This window comes from Anolis carolinensis, chromosome 1 (genome assembly GCF_035594765.1).
Source record: "Anolis carolinensis isolate JA03-04 chromosome 1, rAnoCar3.1.pri, whole genome shotgun sequence".
Taxonomy (NCBI): domain Eukaryota; kingdom Metazoa; phylum Chordata; class Lepidosauria; order Squamata; family Dactyloidae; genus Anolis; species Anolis carolinensis.
Genome location: NC_085841.1, coordinates 196,608,088 through 196,622,747, shown reverse-complemented (window position 1 = coordinate 196,622,747; position 14,660 = coordinate 196,608,088). Strand labels below are relative to the sequence as shown.

General features: G+C 42.3%; 1 long non-coding RNA gene across 3 annotated transcripts in view; it reads left to right on the top strand.

Moving 5' to 3' along the window:
• The window catches only part of LOC103280023 (uncharacterized), a 1,071,411-nt gene that overhangs the window by 967,508 nt on the left and 89,243 nt on the right, over positions 1 to 14,660 (top strand). The gene's annotated exons all lie outside the window — the stretch shown is intronic.

Genomic DNA, 14,660 nt, shown 5'->3' with positions numbered 1-14,660 from the left:
GGGGGCCGGATGCGGCCCTCCATGGTCATTTACCTGGCCCCCGCCCTCATTTATAATATAAGATTTTTATATCAGTTTTAATAATATAATATATTGTATATACATTTGATATTGATAATAATATTATCATTTTATACAATATAATATTAATAATAATACCATATAATAATATTTATTACCCTGTTTCCCCTAAAATAAGACATCCCCAGAAATTAAGACCTAGTAGAGGTTTTGCTAAATTGCTAAATATAAGGCCTCCCCTGAAAGTAAGACCTAGCAAAGTTTTTGTTTGGAAGCATGCCCAACGAACACAATACCAGAGCATGCAGGATTGGTAAATGTACGTACCATAGAGTGTTGTACATGGGAATAATGGTAGTAACAAGAAATTCTTGATAGGATTCACAATTTGACTGGTTATGCTGGTTTGTGACGACAACTACTGTACAGCTTATAATAAATGTTCTTTTTTTGTTCAACAATAAATGTGAACTCTTCTTCATGGAAAAATAAGACATCCCCTGAAAATAAGACCTAGCACATCTTTGGGAGCAAAAATTAATATAAGACACTGTCTTATTTTCGGGGAAACACGGTATATTAATAATAATATAGCACTGAGCTGGAGACCGAAAGGTCCCAGGTTCAAACCCCGGGAGCGGCATGAGTGGCCGCTGTTAGCTCCAGCTCCTGCCAACCTAGCAGTTCGAAAACATGCCAATTTGAGTAGATCAATAGGTACCGCTCCGGCAGGAAGGTAACAGCGCTCCATGTAGTCATGCCAGTGGCCACATGACCTTGGAAGTGTCTATGGACAATGCCAGCTCTTCGGCTTAGAAATGGAGATGAGCACCAACCCCCAGAGTCAGACATGACTGGACTTAACGTCAGGGGAAACCTTTACCTTTTTAATATTAATTATATGTTATATATTACATATAATATTACAGTATAGTGGTATAGTTCAATATATAATGCTAATATTGTGCTATGCTAATAATATAATATATTGTATTTACATACAGCTGCTCTGAGTTCCCTTCAGGGTGAGAAGGGTGGGATATAAATGTAGTAAATAAATGTAGTAAATGAATAAATAAATTATTTTGGACTTAGGCTCGCCCAAAGTCTGAAATTACTTGAAGACACACAACAACAATTCTAATTAACCTGACTATCTCATTAGCCAGAAGCAGGCCCACACTTCCTATTGAAATCCTGATAGGTTTATGTTGGTTAAAATTATTTTCATTTTTAAATATTGTATTGGTCTTTCATTGTTATTGTTGTTGTTTTGCACTACAAATAAGATATGTGCAGTGTGCATAGGAATTTTTTCATTTTTTTTCCAAATGATAATTTGGCCCCTCAATGCAGTCTGAAGGATGGTGGACCGGCCCTCTGCTTTAAAAGTTTGAGGACCCCTGCAGTAGAGTCTCACTTATTCAAGCTAAACGGGCCAGCAGAAGCTTGGATAAGTGAATATCTTGGATAATAAGGAGGGATTAAGGAAAAGCCTATTAAACATCAAATTAGGTTATGATTTTACAAATCAAACACCAAACACATGTTATACAACAAATTTGACAGAAAAAGTAGTTCAATACGCAGTAATGTTATGTTGTAATTACTATATTTACGAATTTAGCACCAAAATATCATGATATATTGAAAACATTGACTAGAAAAATGGCTTGGATAATCCAGAGGCTTGGATAAGCGAGGCTTGGATAAGTGAGACTCTACTGTATCTGCTTTGAACTGGAATATATGGCAGTGTGGACTGGAATATATGGCAGTGTGGATAAGCAAGTCAAACTTTATTTCTGTCCCACCCTATTTCCCCATAGGGACTCAGGGCGGTTCACAGCATAAAAGGCAAACATCCAATGCCATAAAAAATACAGCAATAAGTTAACAAAAATCCAATGGACAATACAACACATGCGGGCCCCTTGTGGCTCAGTGTGTTAAAGCTCTGAGCTGCTGAGCTTGCGGACCAAAAGGTGTCAGGTTCAAATCCCGGGAGTGAAATGAGCGCCCGCTATTAGCCCCAGCTTCTGCCAACCTAGCAGAATGCAAATGTGAGTAGATCAGTAGGTACCGCTCCGGCGGGAAAGTAACGGCGCTCCATGCAGTCATACCGGCCACATGACCTTGGAGGTTTCTGTGGACAACGCTGGCTCTTCAGCTTAGAAATGGAGATGAGCACCAACCCCCAGAGTCGGTCACGACTGGACTTAACGTCAGGGGAAACCTATACCGTTACCTACCTTAATACAGCACATACAGAGGTTGGGGAAAGGTTAAAGGGCATTTTTAAGTCAGACATATCCACAAGTCGTTTGTTGTTTATTCGTTCAGTCGCTTCCAACTCTTCATGACCAACCCATGCCAGAGTTCCCTGTCGGCTGTGCCACCCCCAGCTCCTTCAGGGTCATGCGAGTCACTTCAAGGATACCATCCATCCAGAGCAGTCTTACATAATGGCAGAATTAAATGCCACATATAATACAACGTGTAGAAAAACCAAACATAAAACTCAAATAAAAGCCGGTATCCAAATCAAATTAAAACAATTAAAACCATGTGACCATTACAAAGGGGAAATTTCAAGCCAAAGTCAGAGCCAGTCTGTGTTCGAATTAATATTAATCCATCAGGTCATATCAGCTCATATCTTAGGATGGGCCAAATGCCTGATCCCACAGCCAGGTCTTCAGCTGCTTCCTGAAAAATGTGAGTGAGGGGGCTTTCCTAATCTCCCTTGGCAAGGAGTTCCACAGCCGCGGAACCACCACCGAAAAAGCTCTGTCTCTTGTCCCTGCCAATTTCACCTGTGACGGTGGCGGGACCAAGAGTAGGGCCTCACTCGAAGATCTTAATCTGCGGGATTCTGAGAGGTAAGTTGGACCAGACCAAGGATCTTGCTCTTGGTCGGCCCCTCTTCCTTTTTCCTTCCATTTTCTCCAGCATCATTCTCTTCTTCAAGCCTTTTTGTCATCTCATTAAGTGGCCGAAGTACTTCATATCCACACGCCTTGTATTTAAATCCAAACCCCACTCACCTTACTAAACATAACAAACTGCAGCCTTCCAGATCAGCTCTAGCTATGAAGTCAAATGATTTTTTTTTTCATGTCAGAAGTGACTTGAGAAACTGCAAGTCGCTTCTGGTGTGAACGAATTGGCTGTCCACAAGGACGTTGCTCAGGTGCGCCCAGATGTTTTTGATGTTTGACCATCCTTGTGGGAGGCTTCTCTCATGTTTCCGCATGGAGCTGATAGAGGGAGCTCATTCATGCTCTCTCCAGATTGGATTAAAACTGGCAACCTTCAGGTCAGCAACCCAACCTTCAGGTCAGCAGTCCTGCCGGCATAAGACTTTAAGCCATTGCGCCACCGGGAGCTCCTTTATGAGGAATACAGGAGTTGTAGTCCAGCATCTGGAGGGCCACATTAAATGACATAGGCTTGATATACACTGCCATATAATCATTTCTAAATCTAGATTATCTGATTTGAACTGGATTATGTGAGTCTACACTGTCATATAATCCAGTGCAAAGCAGGTAATCTGAATCTGGATCTTATTTGTCAGTGTAGATGGGGCCGTGGTGGGGCGGATTTGGCCCACGGGCCTTGAGTTTGGCATATTTTTTTAGGATATCTAGAGCCTCTTAATTGCCATGTTAAAGGTCCATCTTCTGTTTGTTTGTGTTTAAACAAAAAAGGAGATTCACTGGAGCTGCCTTTTACACTGCCATATATTCTAGATTATCAAAGCAGATCCACATTACAGTACAATCTCACTTATCCAACATAAACGGGCCGGCAGAATGTTGAATAAGTGAAAATGTTGAATAATAAAGAGGGATTAAAGAAATCCTAGTACAGTGTTCCCTCATTTATTGCGGGGGTTACGTTCCGGGACCACCCGCAAAAAGTGAAAATCCGCGAAGTAGGGATGCTATATTTATGTTGTTTACAATCTCACTGGCACTGCCGCTGCCTTGGAAGGCGAAAACAAAGCTGCTTCAGCCTCCTTTTCTCTCCCTTCGGTTTTTCCTTCCTTCCTTCCTTCCTTCCTTCCTTCCTTCCTTCCTTCCTTCCTTCCTTCCTTCCTTCCTTCCTTCCTTCTTTCCTTAGGCTTCTCCTTAGGAAGGAAGTAGAAAGAGGGATTTATAATATTATTTTATGGTTTATACTGTTATTTTAGTGTTTATTAAAAAAACCCGCAAAACAGCGAATCTGCAAAAAGCAAACCGCGAAGTAGCGAGGGAACACTGTACACACCTCAGGAGACTTGCTGGAGCAGATGAGATCTCACCAGCTGGCTGCTTTGAGTTGGTGAAGGCAGCTTGGAAAAACTGTCATGCAAATGTGCTACTGTTTTTTTAAAATAATAATTTTTATTAAAAAGATTTTCAAGTGAAGGGAATAAAAAGCTTCACTTTTGGCGAAGCTGAAAAAAGTGAAGGTGAGAAACAGAGGCGGGGGTAGTGGGGGGAGATGAGATAAAAAAAGGGAAGAAGCAAAAAGTATTAACAAATAAAAAAGTAAAAAATAAAAATAAAATTCTTCCTTTCTTTTTTATAGTGGAGGTCATTTATCCGTGTTTCACATGCTGTTGATTACTCTTCTGTGGTCTCTATAGCCTGTTCTTTCACTTTTTAAAATTAGAATCTTTAGCTTGCTTTCTTTCACCCAGTCTTTAAAGGGGGACCAGTCAGTTTTGTTTCTGATCGTACCCTGTGATTTCGCTACCAGGGAGGTCAGTTGGTCCATATTCATGATGTCCATCATCTTCTCAATCCAATCATCCTTGGTTGGGGTTTGTTTTTGTTTCCATACTCTGACAAAGGTAATTCTTGCTGCTGTTATGATATATGTAAAAATCTTGTCTTTGCAAATGTGCTACTGTTGATGCCTTTTCTGCTACTGGTGAATTTGGCTTGGGCTTTGTAATTCTGGTTTTCCTATTTGTGTGGTTCCGCAGTTGAGCAAAAGGGACTTTAGACTCCTTGTTGGAATTAATTGTCTGAGATAAGGGTTTTTAAAACCTGGAACGGAAAGACCCCATAAGCTTGCAGATAGTTTCCCCCCTTCATTATCAACTTGGGGATGGTTGAGCTGGTCAAACATTGTGCCCATGGGTGAGGACAATTGACTAAAAAAAGTCTCCTAGCATCAGATATCTTTCTTGGAATGTTGTTGGATGGAGCAGAAGGTTTTATTTCTTATCTGAAGAATTTTGACATTATTTTACTACAGGAAACATGGGTATCTGTCAGTATAAATCTTCATGGCTACTTAGTACCTACCACATTGTCTTAGGGCTTCTAGAGCTAAAGAATATCTGGTGGTCTAGCTACCTTTGTTTCTAGACATATTGATTGCACAGTTCTCCCAAGCTGCCCCCTATAGCTCAAGCAATTAATCTCCACTTAAGCTCTTACATCATAGTAAATGTTTATATCCCTACAGCTTAACTCAAAACATGCTCCTAAGAACTTGAGAAAAAATTACCACATACAGTGAAGATTTAGAAAATAATTTCCCCCTGTGGAAATAATTCTGGTTGGCGATTTCAATGCCAGGGTGGGCAACTATGTGCACTCTTTATTAGGTACTGTGATTTGTCACCCAGATGCTATGCAATTTCTATTTACTCCTGCAGCTCATCAACCAAAAGATCATACTAACAACTTTGCGGGTCTTAATTTAGCTAAATTTGCATTGCGCTTTAGCAAACTTTGACTTAATGGTTTGTTGAAGTTTCCCAATGCAAATGGTTTTACTTTCATTTTGGTCATGGGTTGTAGTGTGATAGATTATGTGATGGTATCCCCACATCTTTTGAGCTCAGTTTCCCAGTTTGTCATTTATGACTTTGCCATAATCGGCCATCTTTCTTTAGTGTTCTCTGTTCTTGTTGGTTCTATCTCAGACTTTGAATCAGCAAAATGTGAATCATATACATGCAACTGCATTACAACTCCCATTAACTCCCATAATGTCTAATGAAGAGGAATGCATGACTTGTAGTCCAGCATCTTGAGGTCCAATCTTTACCTACTCTTGGAATAAAGCTAACTTATGGGCAGTAAACCTTTATGGACATTTTGTGACTCCAACTCCTATTAACATGAAATGTAAGAAGGGATGGAGGACATCACATCCGTATACAAAGGATGCAATTTACTCAAATCCGCAAATCATTTCAGCCAGTAAAGGTCACTGTGGAGCACATAGTCCCTGTGTGCTATACCACATGCAGCCACTAGAGGGGGTGGCAACCGCAAATCTTAGTGTGCGATTGCTTACCTTTTCTCTGCTTCAAACTTGGCAGATTGTTTACATACCTCTGGATTCCTCCCACGGGCCTTGCATTTGACACATGTGCTTTAACGCCAGATGGTGTGTTCTGTCACAGGAGAAAAATCGGATTTTCTTTTGAGAAAATAAAATTGCATGCATTTTTCATTTCTCATAGAGTACATCAGCCTATGAAATTCAGAGAGTGGAATTATACAAGGAAGATTATATGTTTATTACTTTCAGAAAATAGACCTGAGAGTTTGCCAGGTTTAATGAAGTGATACAGGAAATCGTGGGTAACCTTTGCGGTTTGGTTCCAGGACTTACCGTGGATGCCAAATCCATGGATGCAAAAGGTTCATTATATACAGATGGATTCCCGTATATAACATGGCAAAATCAGGGATTGCTTTTAAGCATATACACAGTGTTCCCTCACTACTTCTCGGTTCACTTTCGTGGATTCGCTGTTTTGTGGTTTTTCAATAATCTCTAAAAGATTATTATAAATCATAAAAAATTACAATTTACAGCCTAAGGAAGAGAGGAAGGAGAAGGCAAAGGGAGAGAAAAGGAGCCCAAGTGGCAACAGGAGGAGAAGGAAGCGATTTATCAACCCACGATTGGTTAATAAAGGCTTAAAATAGTGTATAACTACTAAAATAATGTATAAATCTCTATCTATATATATAAAAGAGTGATGGCATCACGGCAGCGGACAAAACAACAAAAGTAAACACCCCACAACCTCGAAAATTGACAGCACAACCCCTCATCCATGCCTCTAGGTTGATACAACAAAAAGAAAAGAAAAATAAAGTCCTAATTAGAGGGAGAGGAATGATTGTTTTTATCCAATTGCTGCCAATTAGAAGGCTAAGCTCCACTCACTTGGTCTCCTAGCAACCCACTCAGCCAAGTGTTAATAAAATAATGATAAAAAAATAAATACAAATAATACAATAAAAAATTATAAAAAACACTAAAATAATTAATACAATAAAATACTATAAAAATGACTACAAATAATACAACAAAATAATAAAATATAAAAAATAAAAAATATAAGTGACAATAAAATTAATTTAAAAAAATACAAATAACGTCAAATAAAAATTCCACAACAAGTTTTAACCGATACCACCACCACTTTGCCACAGCAACGCGTGGCCGGGCACAGCTAGTATATAATAAAAGTGAATGTTTGTATGTATGTATCTGGGTATGTGGCAGCTTTCTGATTGGCCGACCCTTCCACAGGCCACTGAGACCACCAGAAATGACAGATCTGGCCCAAACTTGACACATTTAACCCCCATGAGGCACTTTATGGCTTGGTGCCGTTTGGGGGAGGATGGACCACAGATGATGGGATTTGCAGTACTTTCAAACACTTTAACTCCCACAGACTACTGCAATGCCCACCAATGATGGAAATGGACCAAACTTGGCACACAGAACCCCCCTGGCCCCCTTTACGTCCTGATGTATATTGGGGCAGGATGGATCAAGGATGATGGAATTTGCAGTACCTTCCCTCACTTCTTGAGACCACAGCAACTGCCACAAATCACAGAACTGAACCAAACCAGGCACACATATCCCAAATGACACACTTCACATGCTGCAGCAGTTTGACGGAGGATGGACCAAGGATTATAGGATTTGCAGTACCTTCATCCAATTCACCTCCCACAAACCACTGTGATGCCCATGAATGACAAAACTGGATCAAACTTGACACGTACGTGCAGGGTAGCCCACTTTACATCGTGGTGCAGTTTGCGGGAGGAGGGACCGTGGATGATGAGACTTGCACTATCTTCACTCACTTCCTGGGACTACTGTGACCCCCACTAATGACTGATCAAGACCAAACTTGGCACATAGAGCCACCATGGCCCGCTCTACATCTTGGTGAGGTTTGAAAGAGCTTGGACCTTGGATGATGGGACTTGCAGTATGTTCACTCACTTCCCGAGGCCACTGTCACCCCCATCAATGTCTCATGAAGACCAAACTTGACACAGACAACACCAAGGACTCACTCTACACCCAGGTGCAGTTTGGAGGACGATGGACCATGGACGATGGGACTTCCAATACTCACTTCCTGAGAGCACCGTGACCCACACAAATGACTGATCAAGACCAAACATGGTACATGGAGCCCCCATGACCTACTCTACATACTGGCTCTGTTTGGAGAGGGATGGACACTGGACGATGGGACTTGCATATGGGAGTTGGAGCTCACCCGCACCCTCTGAACCCAGCTGACATTGGATATAGGCTACACTTGGAACACAGGCAAACAATGCCTTTCTCAAATGACCCGGGCACCGCTGGGTCTCCAAGCTAGTCCTATATATATAAAAGAATGATGGAATCAGAGCACCGGACAAAACAACAAAACTACAGGCCCCCAACCTCAATACAGATTCATCTGTTTAATAATACATGAGGTGTCCCCTCCTTGAGGCTCTTAATGTACTTGATAAGTGCTGTATTGTTCCTTGAAGGACTATTCTACTGCACTTTGAAAAACAGGGATCACTAGTTAGACTACAGTCACAGGCATATGTTTTTCTTATACTAAGGATTTGAATCTAGCTTTGGGGAAACCATTGGAGTTTGCAGTTCAGGAGAAATTACATAGGTAGATGGGAGGATGAGGATGGAATTGTAGCATATACTGTAATTTTCCTTCTTGCAGTTCAGTACTAGGACAGCGTATCTCAATCTGGGGGTCGGGATCCTGGGGGGGGGGGGGTCGTGAGAGGGCATCAGAGGGGTCGCCAAAGACCATCAGAAAACATATTTCTGATAGGCTTAGGACAGAGAAGGTTGAAAATCTCTCCGCCTGTCCTTGCTTTTTTTCAACACAGGGCAAATCCTCCCACTAAAAGCCCTCCTCCTGCTGTGATTGGCCGGCCTCTCAACTAGCCTCTCAGCTAAGGGGAGGGCTGTTTCTGAGACTCCAAGCAGGGAGGGGAGAGCAGGCATGCTCGGTGCATGGAGCGTGGTGCGCATGCATGGGCGAGGGAGAGCTCAGGCTAGTGAGTCCCTTCAAGGCAGGGGTGAAATTCCCGCATGATGTGGGACTGAGAGTGGCCCAGAAGCATCAGGAGAAGGAGAAGCAGCAAAAGCAGCTTAGATAATTTGCAATGTTATTTATTAGAAAAAAGTCCATCTTTCCTTTTGTTTTTTATTAATGCTCCCATTAGAAAATGCATAAGGATTTGGGTGAACTGCAATTCCCAAAATCGTGGGTCAATCCTCCCCAAATCCCACCAGTATTCACAATTGGCCATGATGCATCTGTGTGCCAAGTTTGGTCCAGATCTTTTGTCAGCTGGGTTCAGTGCTCTTTGGATGTGGGTGAACTACAACTCTCATATGCTAATGTCAGTCACCCTCAAAGCCTGCCTGTATTCACAGTTGGCCATGGTGGGTCTGTGTGCCAAGTTTGGTTCAATTCCATCATTGGTGGAGTTCAGAATACTCTTTGATTGTATATTAACTATAAATACCAGCTGCTACAACTCCCAAATGACAAAATCGGGCTGTGGCGCAGGCTGGAGAGCAGCTGCAATGAATCACTGCAATGAATCACTCTGACCAGGAGGTCATGAGTTCGAGGCCCGCTCGGACCCATGTTTGTCTTGTCTTTGTTCTATGTTAAAAGGCATTGAATATTTGCCTATATGTGTAATGTGATCCACCCTGAGTAATAAGGAGGCATTAAGGAAAAGCCTATTAAACATCAAATTACGTTATGAATTTACAAATTAAGCACCAAAACATCATGTTTTACAATAAACCAACAGAAAAGGCAGTTAATACACGGTAACGTTATGTAGTAATTACTATATTTATGAATTTAGCACCAAAATATCGCAATGTATTGAAAACATTGACTACAAAAACATTGACTACTAAAAGGCAGACTGCGTTGGATAACACCGAACATTGGATAAGTGGAGGTTGGATAAGCAAGACTCTACTGTATCTCTGTATAAGTATTAGGTTGTTCTGTAACTATAACTATTTCTATTATAACACTGATTACACAATGCTCGTAATATACACAGTTCAATTAATTAACGTTTCAATATCATGGGCAAAATACATATAGACATAAATTGTTCAATCATGAAAAAATCCATAATAAACATTAAGCTTTGAGTTAGTATTCACCTGATTGTTTCTTGTCTGGAATTCCCCTGTTTTCTGAGTGTTGTTCTTTATTTACTGTCCTGATTTTAGAGTTTTCTAAATACTGCTAGCCAGTATTTAAATGCCCAAACATGAATCAAGGAACATGAAAGGCACTAATTCAGCCAGAGAAGTCAGCCATAGCAAAGCACTTGATGAACCAGCCTGGACCCAGCATATTATTTGAGAACTCAGAAATGCTGGACCACTCTAACAACTATCATGTCAGACTACATAGAGAAGCAATTGAAATCCACAAGCATGTTGTTTTTCCCAAAGGTTCCTTGCTAAAACCATAAGCAATAGAAAATAGAAGACGGTGCTATGTTTTTCTGACCTCTGGGAGACAGAGAGAGAGAGGAAGGGAGGCAGCCATCCAGAAGGACAGACAGACAGACAGACACAGCACAAGCACCATCTTGTCCCTTCAGCAGTAGCTCTCCGACCTCCCTCTCTGACCAGCTGCCATACTGGTGGCCAGTCAGTAAATGGCTGAGAAGGCAGTCAGAGAGGCCTCCAATTGTCATCACATCCCTGCCTTTGCGTTGGAACCTCTTTCTGTGAAGATTGTGTGTTGGTCTCTGTGCACCGTTCCCCGCAAATAAAACAAATTCAGGCAGAGGATTTGAAACAGAACTCATCCCCCCGTCTCTTCTGTGAGCAAGGTTCTGACCACAGTCTCCTTGGATCTCTGGACTCTTTGAGCACTCAGCAGCAACTCCTGGCATTTATGTGGAGCCTCACCACATAGGACTTCACCAGGAGACGACAGCTTCAAAATGAAATCGGAGCTCCTTGGTCACCCTTTGTTCCTTAGCATTGGTTCCTACATGTGAGTCAAATGCCGCATGAGTTTGTTCTCGAAGTCCTTTTTGTTCACTGGTCTTTGCATTTTCTTCTCTGGTTCATTGAAAAGCTTATATTGGAAAAGGAAAGAATTTAGAGTAGGGATGAGAATTGTGGAGGCCTCTGCAGGTTCCAGAGACTGCCATCAAAAGAGACATTGTCCAAAGTTCATAGCTCTTTGGGCTGTGCTCTTCTCATAGCATCTGTGTCCAGTTACCCCACATGGGATGTTCTGAGCTGATGGGCCAGCTTCTCTTCTACATTTCAGGCACGTTTGCTGATGAAGCTGTCTTGTGTCATGTGATGTCTTTCTTATCATTGTCCTCAGGTGGCAAGCCTCACAAGCGTCAATAGTGTATGGCCAAGATTTCAGAGGTTTTTTTTAAAGTAAAATTTTATTGTTAGAATATCATTGATCATACCAAGTGTCTTCTCTCTCTCTCTTTCTCTGCCAGTGCTCTTCCAGGGCCAAGCAGTGATTTCAACCATGGTCTCCAGAGTTATGGTTCAAATCAATTCACTACTCAGGAAAGACCGAACATGAGAAGAATGTGAAGAAGAATATGGAGTAGATTTCATGTTTCAAAATGTCTTCACCTCATTCTGCAAACATTAATACATTAGCCAATGCAACTGTATGCGTTTAGTCGAAACCTAGATATTCTTAATGCACTTACTAGAAGAATATAGTATTATGGGTTCACCATTTTATCTAAAATCTGAAATCCAAAATGATCCATAATTAAAAAAATTAAAATCAGCTTGGGATGTGCTAAGAAAACAAGCACATATTTTGGCAAAGATTTCATTGAGAAAGTCTTGTGCTAATAGGTCTTTTGGAAAATGCAGAAGGACATGTTATTGGTTTTAAAGACTTGAAATCTATATCCCAGGAAGTTTAAACAAAGAATGTTAGTACAAGATATCTCTTTGAACTGTGCTCTTCTCATAGCATCTATGTCCAGTTACCCCAAATGGGATGATCTGAGCTGATGGGCCAGCTTCTCTTCTACTTTTCAGGCAGGTTCACTGAGGAAGCTGTCTTGTGTCATGTGATGTCTTTTTTTATCATTATCCTCAGGTGACAAGCCTCACATGCGTCAAAGGTGGATGGCCAAGATTTCAGCCAGAGTTTCAGCCTCATCGCTCCCAGCTGGAAACACACCAGCTTCAACCCCCTTGGCTGTGATCTCTGTTGCAAAGTTTTCCAGAGAAAGGTGGATTTGCAGAAGCAGCAGGGGCCAACATGACCTGAAGTGAGAGCCACATGGAATCGGAGGAAATCAAGGGAAAGACTAGAAACTCCTCCCTCCTTCCTTTCCCCAGTTAGGATCCTTTTTCTGAAAAAGGTTTATAAGGATGTGAGAACTCCCTGAGACCTCCATCTTTCTCCTTCCCCACCCCTCCCTTTCCCCTCCCCTCCCTCCTCCCTTTCCCTCCGATCCTCTCCTCTACCCTCCCCCGCTCCCTCTCCCGTCCTTCCTCCCTTCCCCCTCCCCTCCTGTACTCCCTCCCTACCCTTCCTCCCTCCCCTCTCTTTCCCCTCCCCTCTCCTTCCCCCTCCCCTCACTCCCTCCCCTCCCTCCCTTCCCCTCCCTCCCTCTCCCTCCCATTCCATTCCTTCCCACCTCCCTACATCTCACACACTACAACACTCTCACATCACATAGAACACATACATTGTACACTACACATACCTCACACTACAAACACACACCCCACATCTCACAGGCACCACACATATCACACACCACATATATCTTATACACCACGTACATCTCACACACCACGTAAATCTCACATGCACCACACATCTCACACACCACATACATCTCACACACCACACATACCTCATATACCAGGCACATCTCACACAATTCATCTATCTTATATCTCCCTTTTCATATCATCTCTTTTCTTCCTTTTTATTTCTATCTCTTTACTTCTTCCTTTCTCTTTTGTCTATTTCTTTTGTTCTATTTCTCATGGTTTCTTCTTTTTCTCTTCTCTAATTTTCTCTTCTTTTTCCCCTTCTCTCATCCCTTTTTCTTTTCCTTTATTCTTTTCTTTCCTCCTTCTACATTGCTTTCTCTTTCTTTTTTCTTTTTTCTATTTCTCTTTCTCCTCTTCACTCTACTCTCTTCTATTCTTCCTCCTCACCCTCCTCCTCCCCTTCCCTCTTCCCTCCCCTTCCCTCCCCCTCCCCCCTCCCCTTCCCCTCCCCTCCCTCCTCCCCTCCCCCTCCGTTCCCCCTTCCCCTCCCCTCCCACTCAGTTCCCCTTCCCCTCCCCTCCCTCCTCCCCTCCGTCCCTCCTTCCCCTCCCCTCCCTCTCTCCTCACTCCTCCTCCACCCCTTCCACTCCCCTCTCTGCTCCCTTCTTCCTTACCCTCTTCTCCCCATTCCCTTTGCTCCACTTCTCATCATGTGGAGTAATCTGGGAAGGCCTGAGCTTAGGCATTTGGTAAAGAATTAAATGCCATCCCAGCACTGAAACAGAACTCATCCCTCTGTCTCTTCTGTGAGCAAAGTTCTGACTACAGTCTCCTTGGATCTCGGACTCTATGTTGATGTTGGTTCTGCTGGACTCTTTGAGCGCTCAGCAGCAGCTCCTGGTATTGGAGGAGTTTACGGATCGCTGCCAAACAACAGGCTGATTAGGCCTGCTTCCCCTGGGAAATTCTAAGGAGTATTGCATCTGGACAGAGTTGGGTTTCGCTTCTTGTTCTCTAGGGAAAGAGTTCTGTTGGCGGGAAAACGAGATCCAATATAGGTGTTTGACGCGGGAGATTCTTTGTGGAGTCAATTGATCAGCTTCAGGAGAGAGATCGTGTGTGGACTTCGTAACCCCAGTTCCTTGCTTCCCGGATCAAGCATTCAAGCCTTTGCCTTGCCTTGCTGTTTAACCACGGACCTTGTTCCACGCTTCACGTTTTGCCTTGTTTCTAGTCACAGACCTAGTCAAGTACCAAGTTTATTTCCAGCCTTGTTGTCAAGCTTCATTGGACTTCTAAGACTCTGACATTTCCCCACACTATTGCTTGGCAAAAGTGTGTGTTTCGGTCAAGTGGATTAAAACTTTGAACTGTAATATCATTTATTGGACAATACATTTTTGGACTATATTTGACCTCATTTGAAAGGTCTGCTTCTGAACTATATTCTTCACTTGTTTTTATTGCTTTTATATATTTCCTTAATAAAGATATTAGATAGAGATTGGCCTCCGTGTAAGGTTTTTGGTGCCCAGCAGCCAGGGACCTGTCACATGGTCAGG